At 43.3% G+C, this 19,177-nt stretch overlaps 1 non-coding gene across 1 annotated transcript; it reads left to right on the top strand.

The window, feature by feature from the left end:
* The first annotated feature begins 18,700 nt into the window (after positions 1-18,700).
* Positions 18,701-18,807, top strand: LOC119173054 (U6 spliceosomal RNA). Its single transcript, XR_012895104.1, has one exon. It is a non-coding gene; the product is annotated as a U6 spliceosomal RNA (small nuclear RNA).
* Positions 18,808-19,177: the final 370 nt, after the last annotated feature.

Raw genomic sequence — 19,177 nt, 5'->3', positions numbered from 1 at the left:
CTTTTTTACCATGTAGGATAATGGTGCCTTTATAGTTATTATACACTCTTTTCACGCGCTCAATAACTGAAATGTTCAAATGATTTCAAAATAATTTTTAATTACGGAAAAACCACAACACCGAAACCGAAACTCAACCAAGTGCGCTTCAATGTGTGACGTAAAGATTTGCCTGACGCTGCCGGCACCTGCCTGATTGCAGATAATGACCGCCAAATGGCACTACCTGTCCACGCCGTCCACGGCAATCAGCTGAAACGCTTGTGCTGTTATGGTGAATATATGGTGAATTGTGTGTGGCTAACAATGCAACACCATTTGACACCTATGGCACGCCCACCAACACGGAAAAGGACATCGCACGCTCAACCAAGAAAGCTCCAGCCAAATCCACACAATCTATAGCAGACAAGCAGACGACGCAGTGGCACATCAGTTCGTCACTTCCGCCATGCAAAACTCAACGTCACAAACATAATGTTGCCATTAATTTTGGCAAGCTAGTTGAGCGTTTTGAGGCAAGCTATAAAATTTATTTGAAAAGAATCTTCGAAACTCTCAAGCCTGCAATTTGGCATGAATGGCGCAAACGTGCAAATGAACGTACCCAATTAATTTCATTGAGATCCACTGAACTCGAAAAAACGCCCGAGTTGGCCTTTAACGTCCACATGACGCACATGTACATTCGTAGAGTGCCCCTTCTGCTTTGCGCACTCTTCTGAGTAATCATGAATACGTGTGGCTGCTGCTAATAAAGCACAGCACTGCTACGTAGATCCCGAAGCGAGCACGCGGCTCCGTTCAGTTGAGTGGTGCTCAAGAGCAAAAGTTGCACATGGCATGTGTCATCCCACTTGGACAATCAAGAACGTGCTCGTGTTGAGACAGCCCGTGTTGGTCCGGTCTACGCAAATTGTGGTGTCGTTTCACTCACAGTAGTGGCCCACTCCTACCACCGCAAAATTTCCGAGGTGCCGCAGACAGTAGAGGAGCAGGGCAAATGCTAAGGCAGCGCAATACTTTCTAACGACCCGTGGCCGCGAAGGTTCCTCAAACATAGAAAGAGCGTGACACAAAATCAGCAGCAAAAATGTTCACACTGTTTAGCATCCACTTTCATGATTTTTCGTCGCCCTATGTCATGCTTTCTTGAAAACGACCTTACTGTGTTTTCAGATAAGCTAGAATAGCAATTTCCATGTATTGTTTATAGCTTCACGTATCGAACGCATATTTTTTCTGTTTATAGTCAAATAATAATAAGAACATTGAGAGTAGGACAACGCTACAGACTGCTGCTTATAAAAACAGGAAATGGTCCCTTTATAAGTATTGCAAACGCGCCAGAGCCATATTAGGTGTCGTAAGAATACATCTGTTCTAATCACAGAGGCTCTTTGTATAGGTAGTACTCACAACTACACGCACGAAACAACACAGTGGCAATCGAACACTTTTTTCTACTTCGTGTGTTACTAGTAAAGTAAACCTAGCGTCCTTGTAGCGTTCGATTGGAAAAAGAAATTAAATCCTACAGTACAGCAGTAGAAAAAGGAGGAAGTAAAAGGCAGGTAAAAAGGACGGGCTTCTAACGTGAGTGTATGGCATTTCTTCCGCTGCGCCAGCTGACGTTTGGCTCGTTTGCAGAATTTGAACACTCACCAACTAGCCCTAATTTCTGCGTTGAAGGAAAAAAAAAGCCACCGACAGTCTACCATGGTCCCTGCATGTGCTATAGCTTAGTTTTTTTTTTTCATTCAGGTGTGTTAGGTTTAGACTTTTGAGGAAAATACAGGACTTTTACGTAATAAATCTAAGTCTTCATTCATGCTTCATGTTCAAGTGTTTCATGCAGTGACTTATTATTGTGGTGAACATACTTATCAAGATTTGCATACATGTGTAGATATGCTTATGCAGGCATACATGTCCACGTACCTACGTGTATATTGATATGTGTTGTTGCTGTTTTCTCTATTTTTAATATTTTTTCTTCTTTTGTGTTAATAATATACACTTATCTATTTCAATGCTGTATTCATGATTGCAACTGTTGCTGTATTCCGTGCAAAAGTAATACTGCTCAACAATCCATTCACTGCTCATATATTTCTTTATTAACCGTTATGAAGAACTCTTACTTCAATGATCTTTTTAGCATGTAGACCAAGGTTGGGCGCCACGTGTGCCTTAAGTCATGCCTTGCTTTGTGTTTGCGGAGGCGTGGAGGGGGAGGGTTTGTACGTCTTGTGCTTTCACAACGACTTTGCGCTGAATTGAACATGAAGGTCACTTTGTTGGCTGAAGTGGCAAGGTTTGTGAAGGGAGCAAGCTGCTCACTCACAAAAACACAAATAAGTAACAGTGAATGCAGTTGTCAGTTCACGCTCGCACTGCGTATATATATTCTTTTCGTGCGTCCTTTCAGCTTCAAAAGCGTGCTCCAACTGTCGAGCGGCCTGCCCTTGTTTACGTTACATGACCATTTGTTGCTATATCATTCATTCTTTCGCCGCTGTGGTAAAAGATATGCAATTTAATAGCTCAACTACCTCTGTGAAGGTACGGCTCACTTTCACGCTCGCTATAACGTGTTATAGTGATTGGCATGACAAAGAGATATACCGGGATTTTTTAAGACGTTTTTTTTTTCACACAGAAACCCCTTGGAGTACTTACTGACTTTGTCCTCAACACTTGAAGGAAGCACTTCCCTCCTTAATGCAGCTGGTACCTTACGGCGTAAAGTCCCCAAATGTACAGCTCACTTATGCGAAAGGCAATTTTTTGTTCGAATCAGCCCGATACGACGAGCCCAAGGGCCGAAGTGGCAGAAAGCGTGAAAGTGAGTGCATACCTCTGAAACGCTTGAACTTTTTTAAAAACCTTTTTTTTGTGCACTTCACTATGTTATATCACGCTGATACAAGGAAAAAAATATTGCTGATAGCTTACAAGGGTTAAAGGGTTGGCTTACTCTACGTTTGCAAAAAGGAGTAAATTTTTTGTCTGACTTAGCAGAGTAGTGATCGTGACAGACAAAGACAGACGGTATGCCTGACTTCTTCTTCTACGTTTAGTCCCACACTGAATCCTAGGTGCGCGACGCAAGACAGACGTCGTCTTTCATTTTTAACAGTGATCATCTTCCGTCGTCGAGTCATTTTGGCAGATGCACGTCACAGTCAAATCCAACGCAGTCCTGAATGTATAACTGCTCTGGGTGGTGTCCCACCTGTCATCTTTTCTACTTCACTCTTTTTCTTCAAACCGTTCAACACAGGAGCTCTACTGACACCCCCGACCTAGAGCGGAGCGCGCGGGCATCAAGGCAACCTACCCCGACTCCCCTCCCCCCCCCCCCCCTTCTTTCTGTTGGTTTTCACTTCGTTTTCTTTCTTTCTCTGCAGCCAATGTCTGTGGCAGCTCGGAACGCCCCAAAATGTTGACAAATCGGGCGGCGTCTTTCTCGCCGCGAAACCAGTGGATGTGGAGAGGCCTGTTGGCAAGGCGACGACGGAAGATGCCCGTTACAAGCAATGTCTTTCTTTTTACAGAGGTCCTTTTTTTATTTTGATGCTCCCTAGGGAGCACTGAAAGGGTAATTGATGTCTACGGCCTAGTGTCGTACAACGCTGCGTCTAGATAGATCGGCTGGAAGCAGAAACTCAAAGCACGGAATCAATTTGTAAAGGAACTGAATAAATAGCCAGCTCCTTCTTCAACGTCTTATACGCTGTAGGCTGATTGTATAGAGGGTCTAGCCATGTAAGATGTTAATATGAAAAGAGGGGGGATCCGCGAAACCACATTTGTCTCCGGAGTTTATGTAAGCAGTGACCCCTTTAGGAGGAAGCCTTGAGGGAAATAAATGTCTGTTTGAGGGACGCTGTTTCTTCAGAGAAAATGGTGGGGTACTCAGTCGCTGTACTTGCACAAATGTGCAGCCGTAATTATTTAAGTCATTTCGTGCAGTTTCCAGCCCACTTCTCTAGAACGTAGAAGCAATGTCCTGAGGAGAGCATTTAGAGGAAATGGGTAGCCATATTCTGTCAAGAATCAACAAATTGTTTCCGGTAAATCTGTTCACAGGAGTAGAAACTAGGCGATCGTTATATGTGGAACATAATCTTATCAAAGAAGTCAACCGGTCCCATATTAGTCAATCCGTGATAAACGGGACACACTAGCAGTAATTAAAGTTTGGTTGCTTCCACAAGGATGTCAGCTGCTGACCCGCAGGTCGCGGGTTCAAATCCCGGCTGCGGCGGCTGCATTTCCGATGGAGGCGGAAATGTCGAGGCCCGTGTGTTCAGGTTTGGGTGCACGTTAAAGAACCCCAGGTGGTCAAAATTTCCGGAGCCCTCCACTACGGCGTCTCTCATAATCATATGGTGATTTTGGGACGTTAAACCCCACAAATCAATCAATCCACAAGGATGACTTTCGAGTCAAACTATTTGCAACTATTTCAGCTCTACTCAATATTGGGAGTAGGCTGCCTAACTCGAGAGCGAACCTCATATACCTTACAAAAAGGCAGCTTCACACTACTCATGCCAAGTCTGAGACAAGTGTGGAGCGAGACAGCCCTACTTTTTCTCTTCATCGGTTTCTTTTTATTTCTCTCTTCTTGGCATTTCCTGTCTTTTTCTTCCTTGTAAATGCCTTTCTTTCAGTTTTTTCTTCTATATAATACTTTTCACTTCTCGTTACTTCTGTATTTTCCTCTTTATTGCATTTCTTTTGATCTAGTTCTCCTCTTGTTCTTTGTAAATATTTCTCTTCCTGTATTCATGTTTCTCTCTTTTTTAATTCTCACTTTTTCTCTTGTTTTCCATCTCTTTCGATCTTTTACTCTTTTTATCTTCTCAGCATATTTTTTACCCTCTCTGTTTTTCATTCTTCTCCATACCTTGACACCCTTCATCTTTACTTTCAATCGGCTTTCTGGTCTCCTTGATATATATGCAAGGCTATGTTACGCTGTGCGATTAGGGCCTTACGATGTTCGCCCTCGGATCGGATCGGTGGTTCGCATTATATATATATATATATATATATATATATATATATATATATATATATATATATATATATATATATATATATATTGACACGTGCGGTTCTTTTGGTTTACGAAGGAAGACGCTATCACTTTCTGTTAAGCGCAACGCAGGCCGCGTTTATCTTGTATGCCACTCTGGAACGCGTTACGACGCGTGTATAAAAAGCCGGCGCAGTGCGCCACTGGGGGTCTTTTTTTTTTTTTTCCGTCGGCCGACGACTGTTCACGCCGCTGTTGCTGTGAGTTGTGTTTGGCCCTGTTTTGCTGGGCACAAGTTCGCCCAATAAACAGTTCGCCTGACACCGCCCTGACTCCTGCGTGCTTCCTCTCAAGTGCTGCGTGTATCACAACCTCGTGACAATATATATATATATATATATATATATATATATATATATATATATATATATATATATATATATATATGTATATATATATATATATATATATATATATATATATTTGTTTATTTATTTATTTATTTATTTATTTATTTATTTATTTATTTATTTAAATACTTTAAGAGCCCGGAGGGCATTACATAAGGGGGGATACATACAAGAGGTTACTATAGCATCAGTAAAACAACATGTCAGAGAGTAATACTAGTAATCAAACAGACCGATAGCCAAGCAACATTACTAATAACACAATAAGCAAAAAACACAGTAAGCAGCCCACCATAACAGGAAACATATTTCAAGAAATAGCAATAAACATTCTCTAAGCATGCGTTACACATTAAATGTCAATGGTGGTTACAAATTATTGTCAACTTCTAAGTAAGTTTGTACTGCAGACTGGAAAAGGGAGGGTTCTGTAATAGCGATGATGTTTGAGGGCAGCGCGTTCCACTCGTTAATAGATAACAGCAGAGGTGAAAATTGGTATTTCTTAGTGCGTGAATATATTGTATTGACCTTATGTGCATGACCAACGCGATCAGAAACGTAGGGAGCTGGGTGAATGAATGATCGGGAAAATGACGAGTCACTATGATATAAACTATGGAAAAAACATAGGCGGGACAACTTTCTGCGCGTGGCAAGCAATGGAAGGTTCAGAGAACGCTTAAGACATGTTACGCTTTGGTGGCGAGAACGACAGGAGGTGATAAACCGAGCTGCTTTGTTTTGTACCGATTCTAGCATATCAGATAACATTGCCGTGTGTGGATGCCAGATGGTTGACGCATACTCTAGTGAAGGCCTGATCAGAGCTTGATATGCGTGAAGTTTAGTTTTCAAGTTTGCGCATCTGAGGCGGCGTTTCAAAAGACCGAGTTTTTTTGATGATTTGCTGGTGATGTATTCAATGTGACTGTTCCAGGTTAGGTCGGAACTAAAGAAAATGCCGAGGTATTTTGTGGATGAAACGGTCTCAATTACGGTGCTATTCACTATGTATCTGACGGATGATGAGGGTTTGGCTACGGAAGTAAATCTAATATGTTTGGTTTTTTCAGCGTTGATGTGCATCTGCCACAAATTGCACCACTCTGCGAGTTTTAACAAATCTGACTGTAGAATGATACTGTCATTCGGTTCGGTAATCTCCTTATACATAACGCAATCATCTGCGAATAGGCGTAGAGAAGAAACAATATTAGATCCAATGTCATTGATGTAGACCAAAAATAATAATTCCACGAACGCCCATATATATATATATAAATATATATATATATATATGTATATATATATATATATATATATATATATATATATATATATATATATATATATATATATATATATATATATATATATATATATATATATATATATATATATATATATTTATATATATATATATATATATATATATATATATATATATATATATATATATATATATATATATATATATATTGTGAGCGCGACAAGCGAATGACTCTTTATTCTCTTTGTAATCATCATCACCTGTACATCTTCTTCATCTAGGAATATCATCACCGGCGTGATTGAGCTCGTCTGGCCGAATAAACCGGTTCCTCACAAGTGGTGGACTGTGCTTTTCGTTCCCTCAAGTCCTCTCGCCCGCTCTCACTGGAGCTCCGCTCGGGTCGTCGCATACAACCCCCTGCCATGGCGGCCCAAGAAAACCCTGGCCCATCCAACGTCGCCGTCTTACTGCAGCAACCGCCACCCGCTCCGCCCAACAACACTCGCCTGCGTGATCCACCTGTGTTTTCCGGTCTCCGAGGCGATGATGTCGAAGACTGGATCAAGAACTACGACCTCGTCAGCGATTTGAACAGGTGGGACAATCCACACAAGTTGCGCAGCGTCCCATTTTACTTGTCCGATGTTGCGAAAACTTGGTTCGGGAACCACCACCCGGATCTTCCCGACTGGGACACTTTCGAGCAGCAAATTCGTCAGGTATTTGGTGCTCCTGCAGTTCGCACTGAGGCAGCAAAGAAGAAACTCGCTCAACGCACGCAGCTGCCGGGTGAATCTTACACCTCTTATATTGAGGATGTCCTTGCACTGTGCAAGCGCGTTAACACTGGCATGTCTCAGAACGACCAAATACGCCACATTATTAAAGGCATTAACACCGTCGCCTTTAACGCCCTCGCCACGCAAAATCCTGCCACCACCCAGGACGTGATAACCATCTGTCAGCGACTTGACGAGCTTCAGTCTCTTCGCCTTTGCTACGATGCCACCGACGTTCGTTTGCCTGCACCCCTCGACTTGCGTGCGCCTATTCGCGACATCGTTCGTGAAGAGCTGCACGGGCGCTGCTCTTCCTGTGCTGCTGAAGTTAGTTTACCTCCTGAAAAAGATAGCTTGCGAGACCTGATTAAACAAGAGATCGCCTTCGCATCGCGTGCGACGTGTTTCAACAGTCCCTGCGTGCGCCAGACGCGCACGTACGCCGAAGTTGCCGCGCTCTCTGCCGCACCCACCGTTTCTGTGCCTACAACAGCAGACCATACGCCTGTGGCTTCGTTATCACCGCCAGTGCGTGCACCACCTTACTACGCACCTCAGCGCCCACCTCGACCAATCTGTTACTACTGCGGCTATCGAGGACATATCGCTCGGTTTTGTCGAAAGCGCCAGCAAGACGAGCAATGCGGCTACGCTCCCGAAGAACATCGAAGCTTCCGTCCGACCATGAACTACTTACGGCCACCCTCCCGATCGTCCTATTACCGTTCACCGTCACCTACTTACAACACGGACATGCCTGGGAATTCCCGTACGTCTCGCCGCAGGTCACCTTCGCCAGGTCGCCGTTCAGTGTCGCCTCTACGGCCCGCCTCCCATTCCACGAACGCCCACGCGGAAAACTCCCCAATGCAGTTTTAGGAGGGGAAACTGCATCTCTTGGACAGCTAACAATTCCCCCAGAGCGGCCATCGAATTTGATAGTAGTGTTTGTAGAAGGTGTACGTGTTGAGGCTCTTGTAGACACTGGCGCTGCCGTTTCGATTATTCGTGCTGATTTTTGTTCCCGCCTTCGAAAAGTCACCACACCTTATGGCAGCCCACCTCTACGTGCGGCGACCAACGCTCTCATTCGTCCACTTGCACAGTGTACTGTTCGTGTCTGCATAGAAGGCATTCGTCATCACATTATTTTCGCGGTATTTCGTGATTGCACCCACGCTCTCATTCTTGGGTGGGATTTCTTGTCTTCTGCGTCCGCTTTCATATCATGTCATCAGCGCCTCCTGCATCTAAACGCCACTGACTCTTCCCCGCTTGAACAAGATGAACGCATCCGCCTTGTCACCAAGTCAGATTATGTACTTCGGCCATACATCGAAGAAATTATAAGTGTTAATAGCACCGACATTGTGAATGGTGACGTACTAATTCCCTCTTACGGCCATACCCTACGTAGGGGCATTGTGATCACACCAGGGCTTCTTCGCTTCTTCGATGGGTCTACGTACCTAGCCGCCATAAATCAAACGCCCGAGTGTGTACTGCTCCCCTGTGCCTCTACAGTATCTTGCGTGGTCGACAGTGAGCCTTTTGCGATTGTTACTCTTCCGAACAACAACCACAACGATGTTCCGAAGTCACAATCACTGCCATTCAATGCCTCTGCCACACCTGTGTCCGCAACAATAAGCAATGACTTAACACCTGATCAAACTGGAGATTCGCTCACCCTGTTAAATAGACACCGTTTTCTATTTGACGTGAACTCGCCCGCCCTCAGCATGACTACCACCGCTACTCACAGCATCCAGACTGACGGCTCTCGTATTGTACATCGGCGTCCATATCGCGTGTCTCAGGCAGAACGCAAGATCATCGAGGAAAACGTCTCAGACATGCTACGACGCAACATCATACGTCCTTCCTCGAGTCCCTGGTCATCCCCAGTTGTTCTCGTTCAAAAGAAAGATGGGACAGTGCGTTTCTGCATCGATTACCGTGCGCTAAACAAAATAACGCGCAAGGATGTTTATCCCCTCCCTCGGATCGACGATGCACTGGATTCATTACAGGGCGCAGAGTATTTTTCCAGCCTCGACCTTAGGTCAGGCTACTGGCAGATACCAATGTCGGAGTCTGATAAAGAGAAGACCGCCTTTTCAACGCCAGATGGGTTGTACGAGTTCAATGTGATGCCTTTTGGACTCTGTAATGCGCCCGCCACCTTCGAACGCATGATAGACGGCGTATTGCGTGGTTTGAAATGGAAAACATGTCTGTGTTATCTCGACGACATAGTAGTGTTTTCATCCACGTTCTCGCAGCATCTACAACGTCTTGACGAAGTCCTCACATGCCTTGCAAAAGCCGGTCTACAGCTTAACACCAAGAAATGTACCTTTGCTAGCAAGACAATCAAAGTTCTCGGCCACCTTGTCAGCAAAGAAGGAATTCGGCCCGACCCCGAGAAGCTTGCCGCTGTCCTCGATTTTCCTCGTCCACTACGTCAAAAGGACCTGCGCAGCTTTCTTGGGTTATCTTCTTACTTCCGGCGCTTCATACGTGGTTTCGCGGAACTTGCGTCTCCGCTCCATCAACTCCTCGCAAAGAACGTCCCCTTCATTTGGTCCGAAGACTGCGAAAGCGCTTTCACGGCATTGAAGCAAGCCCTCACGTCGGATCCGGTACTGTGCCACTTCGATTCCACCGCACCCACCATCCTTCACACCGACGCAAGTAGTCATGGTCTTGGTGCGGTACTCTTGCAGCGTGACAAAAACTCACGCGAACGCGTCGTTGCTTACGCAAGTCGTACTCTTACCGCTCCAGAAAAGAACTACACTATCACCGAGCAGGAGTGCCTTGCTGTTGTTTGGGCAGTGCAAAGATTCCGACCATATCTTCACGGCCGTCATTTTACCGTCGTGACCGACCATAACGCCCTATGCTGGCTTTCATCGCTGAAAAACTTATCGGGTCGCCTTGGTTGCTGGGCGCTTCGCTTACAGGAGTATGATTTCGATGTCGCCTACAGATCTGGGAAGAAGCATCAAGATGCTGATGCTCTATCGCGCTGTCCTTTGCCCAGCGGAAGCAATTCACCATCGATACTCCAAAACAACAGCACCTCTCCAATCGCAGTGCTAAGTTCATCACCTGCCACCCTATCCGTCCTTGTTTCACAACAACGTGCCGACCCATACTGCCGCACCATCGTTGACCGCTTGACCGGCTCTACTACTCCTCGAAACGCCAGACTCCGTCGACAGCTTAAACAATTTAAGCTTGTCGGTGATGCTTTATGTCGCTACATTTACCACATCGATGGCAACAAGTGGGTACCCGTCATCCCACGTTCTCTGCAACGTGAAGTTCTGGAAGCCTTTCATGATGATCCAACCGCTGCTCATCTAGGCTACCACAAGACTTACGACAAAATATGAAGTCGTTGTTTTTGGCCTGGCCTCTCTTCAGCCGTCGCTAAGTACGTCGCCTCCTGTGTCCATTGCCAACGGCGAAAACGACCGACAACTGCTCCGGCTGGCTTAATGCAACCTCTTCCTTGTCCCGCCTCACCTTTTGAAGTCGTTGGAATCGACTTGTATGGCCCTCTTCCTATATCGTCCAATGGGAATCGCTGGATTGTCACGGCAGTCGACCACCTTACCCGCTACGCAGAAACAGCTTCTATACCATCTGGGACTGCCACTGAGATCGCCGATTTCTTTCTTCGCCACATCTTTTTGCGTCATGGAGCTCCACGCATTCTCCTCAGTGATCGTGGCGCTATATATATATATATATATATATATATATATATATATATATACATATATATATATATATATATATATATATATATATATATATATATATATATATATATATATATATATATATATATATATATATATATATATATATATATATATATATATATATATATATATATATTGTGTTAGAAAATTATCAGACTGGCAACCCTGCGGGCCATCTCACAACGTTTTGCCCCATGGCCTGCGCTAAACCACTTTGTTTATTCCTTCCACTTCGTAAGTCTTATTTATAACGCCGTACAGATGACTCAGATGACTCAGTAGTTAATACAGTGCCGTAAGTGAGGCGGTGCGTTTGTGGTGTCTTGCAAAAATGAATAGTCAGAATTCTGAACAGTGTTGTGCCACCTAGTTTTATGTTAATGGTGAATCCACGAGTATTGCTTTTGAAAACTTCGAACAAGCTTACGGGGAACATTGTTTATGAAAAGCATAAGTTTTCAGCTGGCACAAGTTATTTTTAGAAGACCTAGAAAACGTTAAAACGAACCTCACCCTGGGAGACATTGCATACAAGTGGATGTTTTATCATGACAATGCGACGCGTCACATGGCCTTTACCGCCAGTGAATGTTTCACCTCAATACACATTTCTTATGCTCCTAAATCCCTTATTTACGGATTTAAGTACTTCTGACTTTTTTCTTTTCCCGAAATTGGAACATCTCCTAAAAGGACGACATTTGGGAACTCTGCAGATCAATACTTTGGGACGGAGCTGGTAAAATCCATATTATTTGAAGAATTCCAGCGCTGCTATCTTGAGTGGAAACCACAACTCCACTAGTACATAGCCACCCAAGAAAACTACATTGAATGGAATTATACTGTCGTTCGAAAAGCCGAAAACTTTGGTTAGTAAAAACTCAGTCCAATTACTTTAGTTAACTCACCTCGTGTATATATTTATGTCGTCACCACTGTGGTGTTTCCTCGTTACTTTCTGTAACTTGGATGAGCGCATTGTGATATCCATGCCCTCTGGAGGCTAGCAAAAGCTCTGAAGGAGCGTAATTACAACACATGGCTGCGGAGACATGGATAATTGACATTCCTAACTGAAATGTTCCCGATCAATTTTTGCGCATTTCCACGCAAAACACTAGTTTCTCTACCCTCAATGAAAAATCAATCCGGTGTCAAGACGTGAAATCTTACTACTTTTTATTTAGCAGGCACATATTCCTCCATAAAATGCTGCATGTAAAACCAATATTCCCGACTGTTTTGTGCAGTTTCACCCACTTGGCTTAGTTAAAAAAAATTGAAAACCCGCTCCTGCCAGCATAAACGCTGTAAATCCGATGATTTTAAGTACTTTGACTAGAATGTGGTGGTCATTCCTTTGCCTTAACCTGCTCCTTAGCTGTATCAACTGGCCCCGCCGTGGTGGTCTAGTGGCTAACGTACTCGGCTGCTGACGCGCAGGTCGCGGGTTCGAATCCCGGCTGCGGCGGCTGCATTTCCTATGGAGGCGGAAATGTTGTAGGCCCATGTGCTCAGATTTGGGTGCACGTTAAAGAACCCCAGGTGGTCTAAATTTCCGGAGCCCTCCACTACGGCGTCTCTCATAATCATATAGTGGTTTTGGGACGTTAAACACCACATATCAATCAAAGCTGTATCAACTGGTCGTTGGACCAAAATAGTTATCAAATATACAGATATCTTCAGCGCTGTGGAAGGTCCACAGCAACGCGCGACTGCACGTTGCTTGTGGATAACTTAGTCTTAATGCGGTTACCTGAGTCCTACACCAAGTGTTACAAATATATAATTTACATTTTTGTTATACATTTGTTGGCGTCTGGGACACTTTCGTATCAAGTATTTTAATGATGGTCAGGTAGTTTTATGGTATATTGACAGCTAAATATTCGGCTGATTGACAGACCTGCGTAAACCACAGGTTTTCTGCAGCTGTATTTTTGCTGAACGAATAAGACTTACAGAACCGGAAGGAGCGTGTTTCACACCATCGAAGGTAATGTTTATTTGTTTTCTGTGTCTTTACTTCTTTTATTGCTTGATGGAAAGTGAGCGCCATAAACACTCAAAATCTTACTTCTCTTGCCTGCAAAACACTTACCAGCAAAGAGCAATCACTACAAGTTATTTTGAGTTCCAACTTAAACATACCCCACATAAAGAAGTCTTGGAGAACTTTGATTGGCAATGCACTCAAAGATATGTTCTTTGAAGCGTCCGTGACGAGCAAAGTTTCACTTGCCATATGAATGGTTTACTAGAGTTAGGGTAAATACATGGTATCGAACTTTCAGTAAAGGCGTTTCTGTCAGAATGCAGTAATGCTCTTCTGAAATAGATGGCGCACCCAGTAGGAGCTGTGAAGGAAACACTCCTTGAAATCGGCTTCTGTGAGTAATGTCGGAATACGTACATCACACAATACGCAGCCTCTGGTGCCTCAAGACAGCGAATGCCAGCAGCAGGCCCAGTGATGACGGCAATCAGAGTGCCACGAAATGAGAGTATTTTCACTCGTTATTCGCATACGCCTTTATGAAGCTTGCTTCACTGCGTCTGGCTTTATGCTTTTAGCTTTTCTATAAAAACTGGGTTGTCTTGCTTAGTCAGAAATTAATGCTGAACAAATAGGAAGTCGAGGATATGAGTCAGGCGGTATAAAAAGGGAAGTGCAGGCACACGCATACGCAAAGATCAAAAAGGGGAATCGGGGATGTAGAAAGTAAATACTAATCGGAATAAAGAGGAATAGTGGAACTGAGTAAAATAGTGCATATACGCATACGTGTGAGTAAACAATGGACCATGCATATTTTATGTATGCCCACGCATTTGCTCCGCGAATTTTTTTAATAATGTGATTACCAGCCAGCCGTCCGCCGATATTTTTTTCTGTTTGTCTCTCTCTTTCGAGCAGCAAATTTTTGTCACTATTTCTATTTAAATTGCGCATCCTAACATCCACTCTCCAGAACTATTTATGTTTACTTTCCAGAGTAATATTGACGATGGAATTGCTGCATGAGGCGACGAGCAATGCTTTGTGTTGGGGGTCTCATCGAATAAACAAGCAGTATTGGCATGGGTACGTTGAAAGGAACGCGACTAAGAATAAGCTGGAGTCAATGCCGCGAATGAAACAAATGACTGATAAAGCACCGGATCAAATAAGTTCCCAATTTCAAATTGCACAAGAAGAGAGTGAGGTCTGTGGGGCAAGTGGAAGGGTACTGTTTTTTTAGCGGCCGTCAAAAACGTTTCGTCGGTGTGGCCATTTACTAACGGTAAATAATGAATTTAAAGCATACAGCTTAATTTCACATGAATTTTAGACACTTTTATTATGTATTTATGTTTTGTTTATTTACGACAGCAATAACATCAGAGTTTGTAAACGTGTTGGTCGGCAGATGAATATGATCAAACTAAAACCAAAATCAACTAAAAGAAATGAATCAATCTTTTTTAAAGCTAACTGCATTCCTTCTGAAGCTTACAGCACGTGAAACAAGTTGTCAGTAAACAGAGGATCTCATTCCCTCTTTCGAAAAAAAACTGAAGTTTCGTGTGGTATTGAAATAAATTACGCTCAGGATTAAATTCTTAAAATTGGCCTTGTGAATACGTTACTTTCCAACAAAAAGAATGTACGCTTCATCCAACTCTGGACAGTATGTCAGAAAAAAATAAATGGTTTGCTGCATGAAGATTGATCGCACGCCAATTTGTAATAGATTGAAGCTTTCTTTTTTTAACATATTTTACGCTTTGAAGAAAGAAAGGAGACTAAGTGGGTCTGACAAGAAATGCTCTTCCAATCAGAGGCCCGCAGCATTGACGCAATGCCGATATCGTGAGTAAAAAAAAAGACAAGACAAAATCGGCAGATGTATATGACCTGCTACCTGCGACTTGGCATGTTCTACGCTGAAGGCAATTACTTAGTCTTCTTTTTTTTTTTTTTGCTCTTGAGTAGGTACTTCGCGCTTCTTGTCGTGTACACGAATAAATATAACAATAAATAAGTAAGCTTATGGATGTAGAAGACGTAAGCAATGATATGTGTAAAAGCGGCGAGCAGTCGAGCTCACGGCATGGCGCTGAGCCACGCAGACAAAGACGACGGCGTAGAGGAATAAGCTGCTAAAGTGCCAACCAGGAAAGAGAGATGAAGCACCGTGTGTCGGCGCTTTATCCTCGATGTTATTCGGAAGCATATTGGGCACCGTTATTTGCTCTAGAGTACGCGATCTACATAGTGTCTACCCTACGAGGTATGTTATTATGCATTAGGGTCATATTTGCAAGAATATATAGCTATGTATCAAGAAAAGCTGACAAAGCTGATTGCGAGAAACATTGGAGCATAGAAATTATTTTCTTTTCCTTTTTCTTACTAAAAAAAAGACAGGAAAACAGGCAAGAAGTTAGTGCGTGCCGTGAGTATCCTCTCGTGCTAATAAACGAATACGCAAAAAAATTGTGAGGTGCAGAATTGTAAATGTGCTTATTGACAATAAAGTGTCGCGACACGCACAGCAAGTTGCATTTGAATGCTGCCAACTTCTCGAGCAGACAAAAAGTAGCTCTTTCAGCAAATCGCTTTGACAAAAGGGCAAATTCCTGTTCGCTTTCTTTCAGGAGTCAGCGGGGGCAGCAGCGGTGCTTGTGCTGCACTCGCAGCAATATAGTTGCAGAGCTTAGGTGAAACAATAGTAGTAGTGTAGTCTAATCAAGTCAAACACTGCACAGTCTTCAAAAATAATGTGAATCGAGTAGCAGCTTCAATTTCTTGATTTATAACTTAACATTTACGACCTCTTACAAATTCATGCGCGCGGAATCCACGCAGTCAAGTTTCACTTGTTAGCTGCATGGGTTGCGATGAGTGTCGGAGAATGACTAAAGCGACGACAGTTCTTTTTATAAATTTTATAATGACAATTCCAATATTACATGTGAGCTTCACAATTTCATCGAAGAGTTTGTATTATTGATTACGTCAGTGCCGTCATTAACTGCTCACCCGCCAAGTCACGTGATCGTAAGCGAAGACAACGGTGTCTGCAAAACAATTTGCTACCTAAATGCCAAGATATTGGTGTTTCACCCACATGTCCCTTTTCTGTTTCCTATCACTCTGTCGGGATGCAGTGCACATGAACAGATTACTCATAATACTAATTACTGCGTCCGGATGCAGTGCGTGTGGTAACTAATAATACCAAATAAAGATAACCCAGTGATGTCTCAAAGAGCCGTGAATGCATCTTTCTTTTGGACAACTACGGATGTTTTTTCTTGCTTTCTAGGCCTTTCAATGAGTCTCATAAGTAATCTGGGGGAGAGGGATACAGCTTCAAAAGACGACACTGGAAACAGTGCTCGAAAGCTGTGAAGTCACGATGTGCACATCCAAGGACCACCGCTGGCTGTTGCTTGCTCACTACTTTCAGCTTAGCCATTCGTTCTCACACTTTTTCCGGGAGGTGCAGCATGCTAGCGCTCTGTTATGACCCCTACAGTGAAACACAATAGAGATTTAATATGGAACACAGACGTGCGGGAAACCACAAATAAGCTGACCCCTTCGAAAACGGGTTATCAGTGAAAAAGTAGTGTGAAGCGTAGTGCGACGGCTGAAATTATCCCTGGATCGGTCATTCGGAACTTAATTGATCAGCGGGTAATTAGAGATGAATTTTGGTGATTTGTCGTTGTTCTCCCAGATTTACTTTTAGGTGACCTTAACAGTACGCTTTCAGGCAGCAAAAAAAAAAAGGCTGGCTGCGTCAGGGTTGTTATACAGTGGGAACTTGTGAAGTCTGTTGTTTAGCTAGATGAACAGCATTGTTCTCACTCCTGCCAGATATGTTTGCAGCATAAGTACTTTCATACAGAGTAAATCCCACATAAAAGTTCGTGGCCGAAGACAGCATTTCATTAACGCTGAATTAAGAATGAAGGGTCACTGCAGAAAAGCAAGGGAGAATATAAGATTGTAATGCAAGGAGATAAATCTGATACATGTACGGATGCTTTTCTTCCGATAAACCTATGTAAAGTCCGTACCCTTTCTTTTTCACGCTGCCACTTTTGGAATCTTTTTTTTTATTTATGATATATATTCTACGTGTATACGGTAACAAACCGAATCTCTGTCCCGTTCACCTCCTAATATTTCGCTTCTTTTTGAACTAATGGTTCACATGTCAACCATTATATAAGAGCTAGTGGAGGCTTCACCATCTCTTGTTGGTATGCAGTATTTTTATTCTATGCGAGCCCAGTACATTTAGCACGGCTGTTCATGTCATTTCTATGATTGTGTCATTAGCTCAAAAGTGCTTCTTCTGGGTGACTGCAAAGAGCTCCACCAGCTGTTTCACTTGTCCGGAGAAAGTCGCGGAAAGCCCTCACTATGGGCTCAAACCCTGCTCCACTTCTCGGCCAGGACACCGTGATGGGAAGACAAGAATGGGTGTGTGCTAGCGACTACGTAGCTGAAGAGCATTGCAGAAGCCGCCGTTCCAGCCACAAATTCCCAATGTATAAAACACAAAAACTATAGGCAACGTTGTGGAAATGTTCCTCCCAGCTGCTATGTGGGGCGATAAAATCATCTCCCATGCCGAGGGCTCTCTTTCTGCCCTTACAGATTGCTTTACACTCGTACAAGTAGTATTCCATGCTTTTATTCTCTGACCAATTATGTTTATTTGTTTTTTATACACCAGGAGGCCTCGTGGGTCACAGGTAAGCATCTTCACAGACTTTTGTGCTTACCTCGTGTCGGGGAGACAGCCACTGCGTTTTGTACTCACATTCGTCAAAGTATAGGGTACCAGGAACTTGGAAAAAAACATGTAATTTGGAGTGCTAGAGTATTGCTGGTGTCGCTGGCCTCTGTGTAAATACCTGTGTAAATACCGTTTTTTGTTCATGTCTTTATCGTCACTGCGATGTGTTAAAAATTTGAGAAAAATGATAAATTGTGCACTATGAACGGCAAAGAAGAAAAAAATTTCCCTGTGAGTTTCTTTATTTTATAATGGTTATAAACACTTACACAGCAGGGTGGCACTATATGATCACACAGCTGTCTGTGGTCGACTTGTTTTTTTTTCTTGTTTTTGTTGAAAAGTGTGACAGCGTCAAGCCATATCCGTGGTGTCTATTCCCTGAACGGCGTTCAATATTGCGATGCGATGCAGTTACTGTCACTCCAGTGTTATAATAGGTTGCTGTTGCTCCCGTGTTTTGTAGGGTTCGGGACTCTAAAACGATGAACGATAAACAAAAAACAGACAGAAAAGGTCTCTTTCCTTCGATCACGATTCTCATTTGTATTTCCATTTCCATAGCCGTGTGGCTTAGTGTCGACTAAAATAGGTACAGCGGTTTATTGCAAATAAGTACATATACTAAAATCTGAACGATACAGAGAAGATTAGCATGGTCCCTGCGCAAGAATGACACACAAAATCGTGAAGTGTTCCACATTTTTTCTCGCTCTATGCTTCCAGTGAAGGCCAATGCTGCGGTTGACGAGGCTCCGACAGCAGATCGTCAAATCATTTCTAAGCTGCGATCTAATGTGGATGTCACCAGAGGTCTTCTGACAAGCATTGATACGCCAACTGCTAGGAGCGGCTTACAAGCGCTCGACGTGTTGAGCCCGGTCCCTGCAAACCTCCAGTAAAGTTATGGCCAACAATCACAACTAGTTTCGACAAGAGGACACAGAATCGTCAATTTTTTAGTGCAACGCAAGAGTTCTTAGACCTCTCATCTCCGATTTCCGTCAGTTCCTTCGTCTATATCAATTTCCTATCATGGTTATATGTGAACCGAAATTGTCGCACCCAATGAGACTA

Source organism: Rhipicephalus microplus, chromosome 4, assembly GCF_043290135.1.
Source record: "Rhipicephalus microplus isolate Deutch F79 chromosome 4, USDA_Rmic, whole genome shotgun sequence".
Lineage (NCBI taxonomy): Eukaryota > Metazoa > Arthropoda > Arachnida > Ixodida > Ixodidae > Rhipicephalus > Rhipicephalus microplus.
Note: the sequence above shows the minus strand (reverse complement) of the source record. Positions and strands in the feature narration are given on the sequence as shown.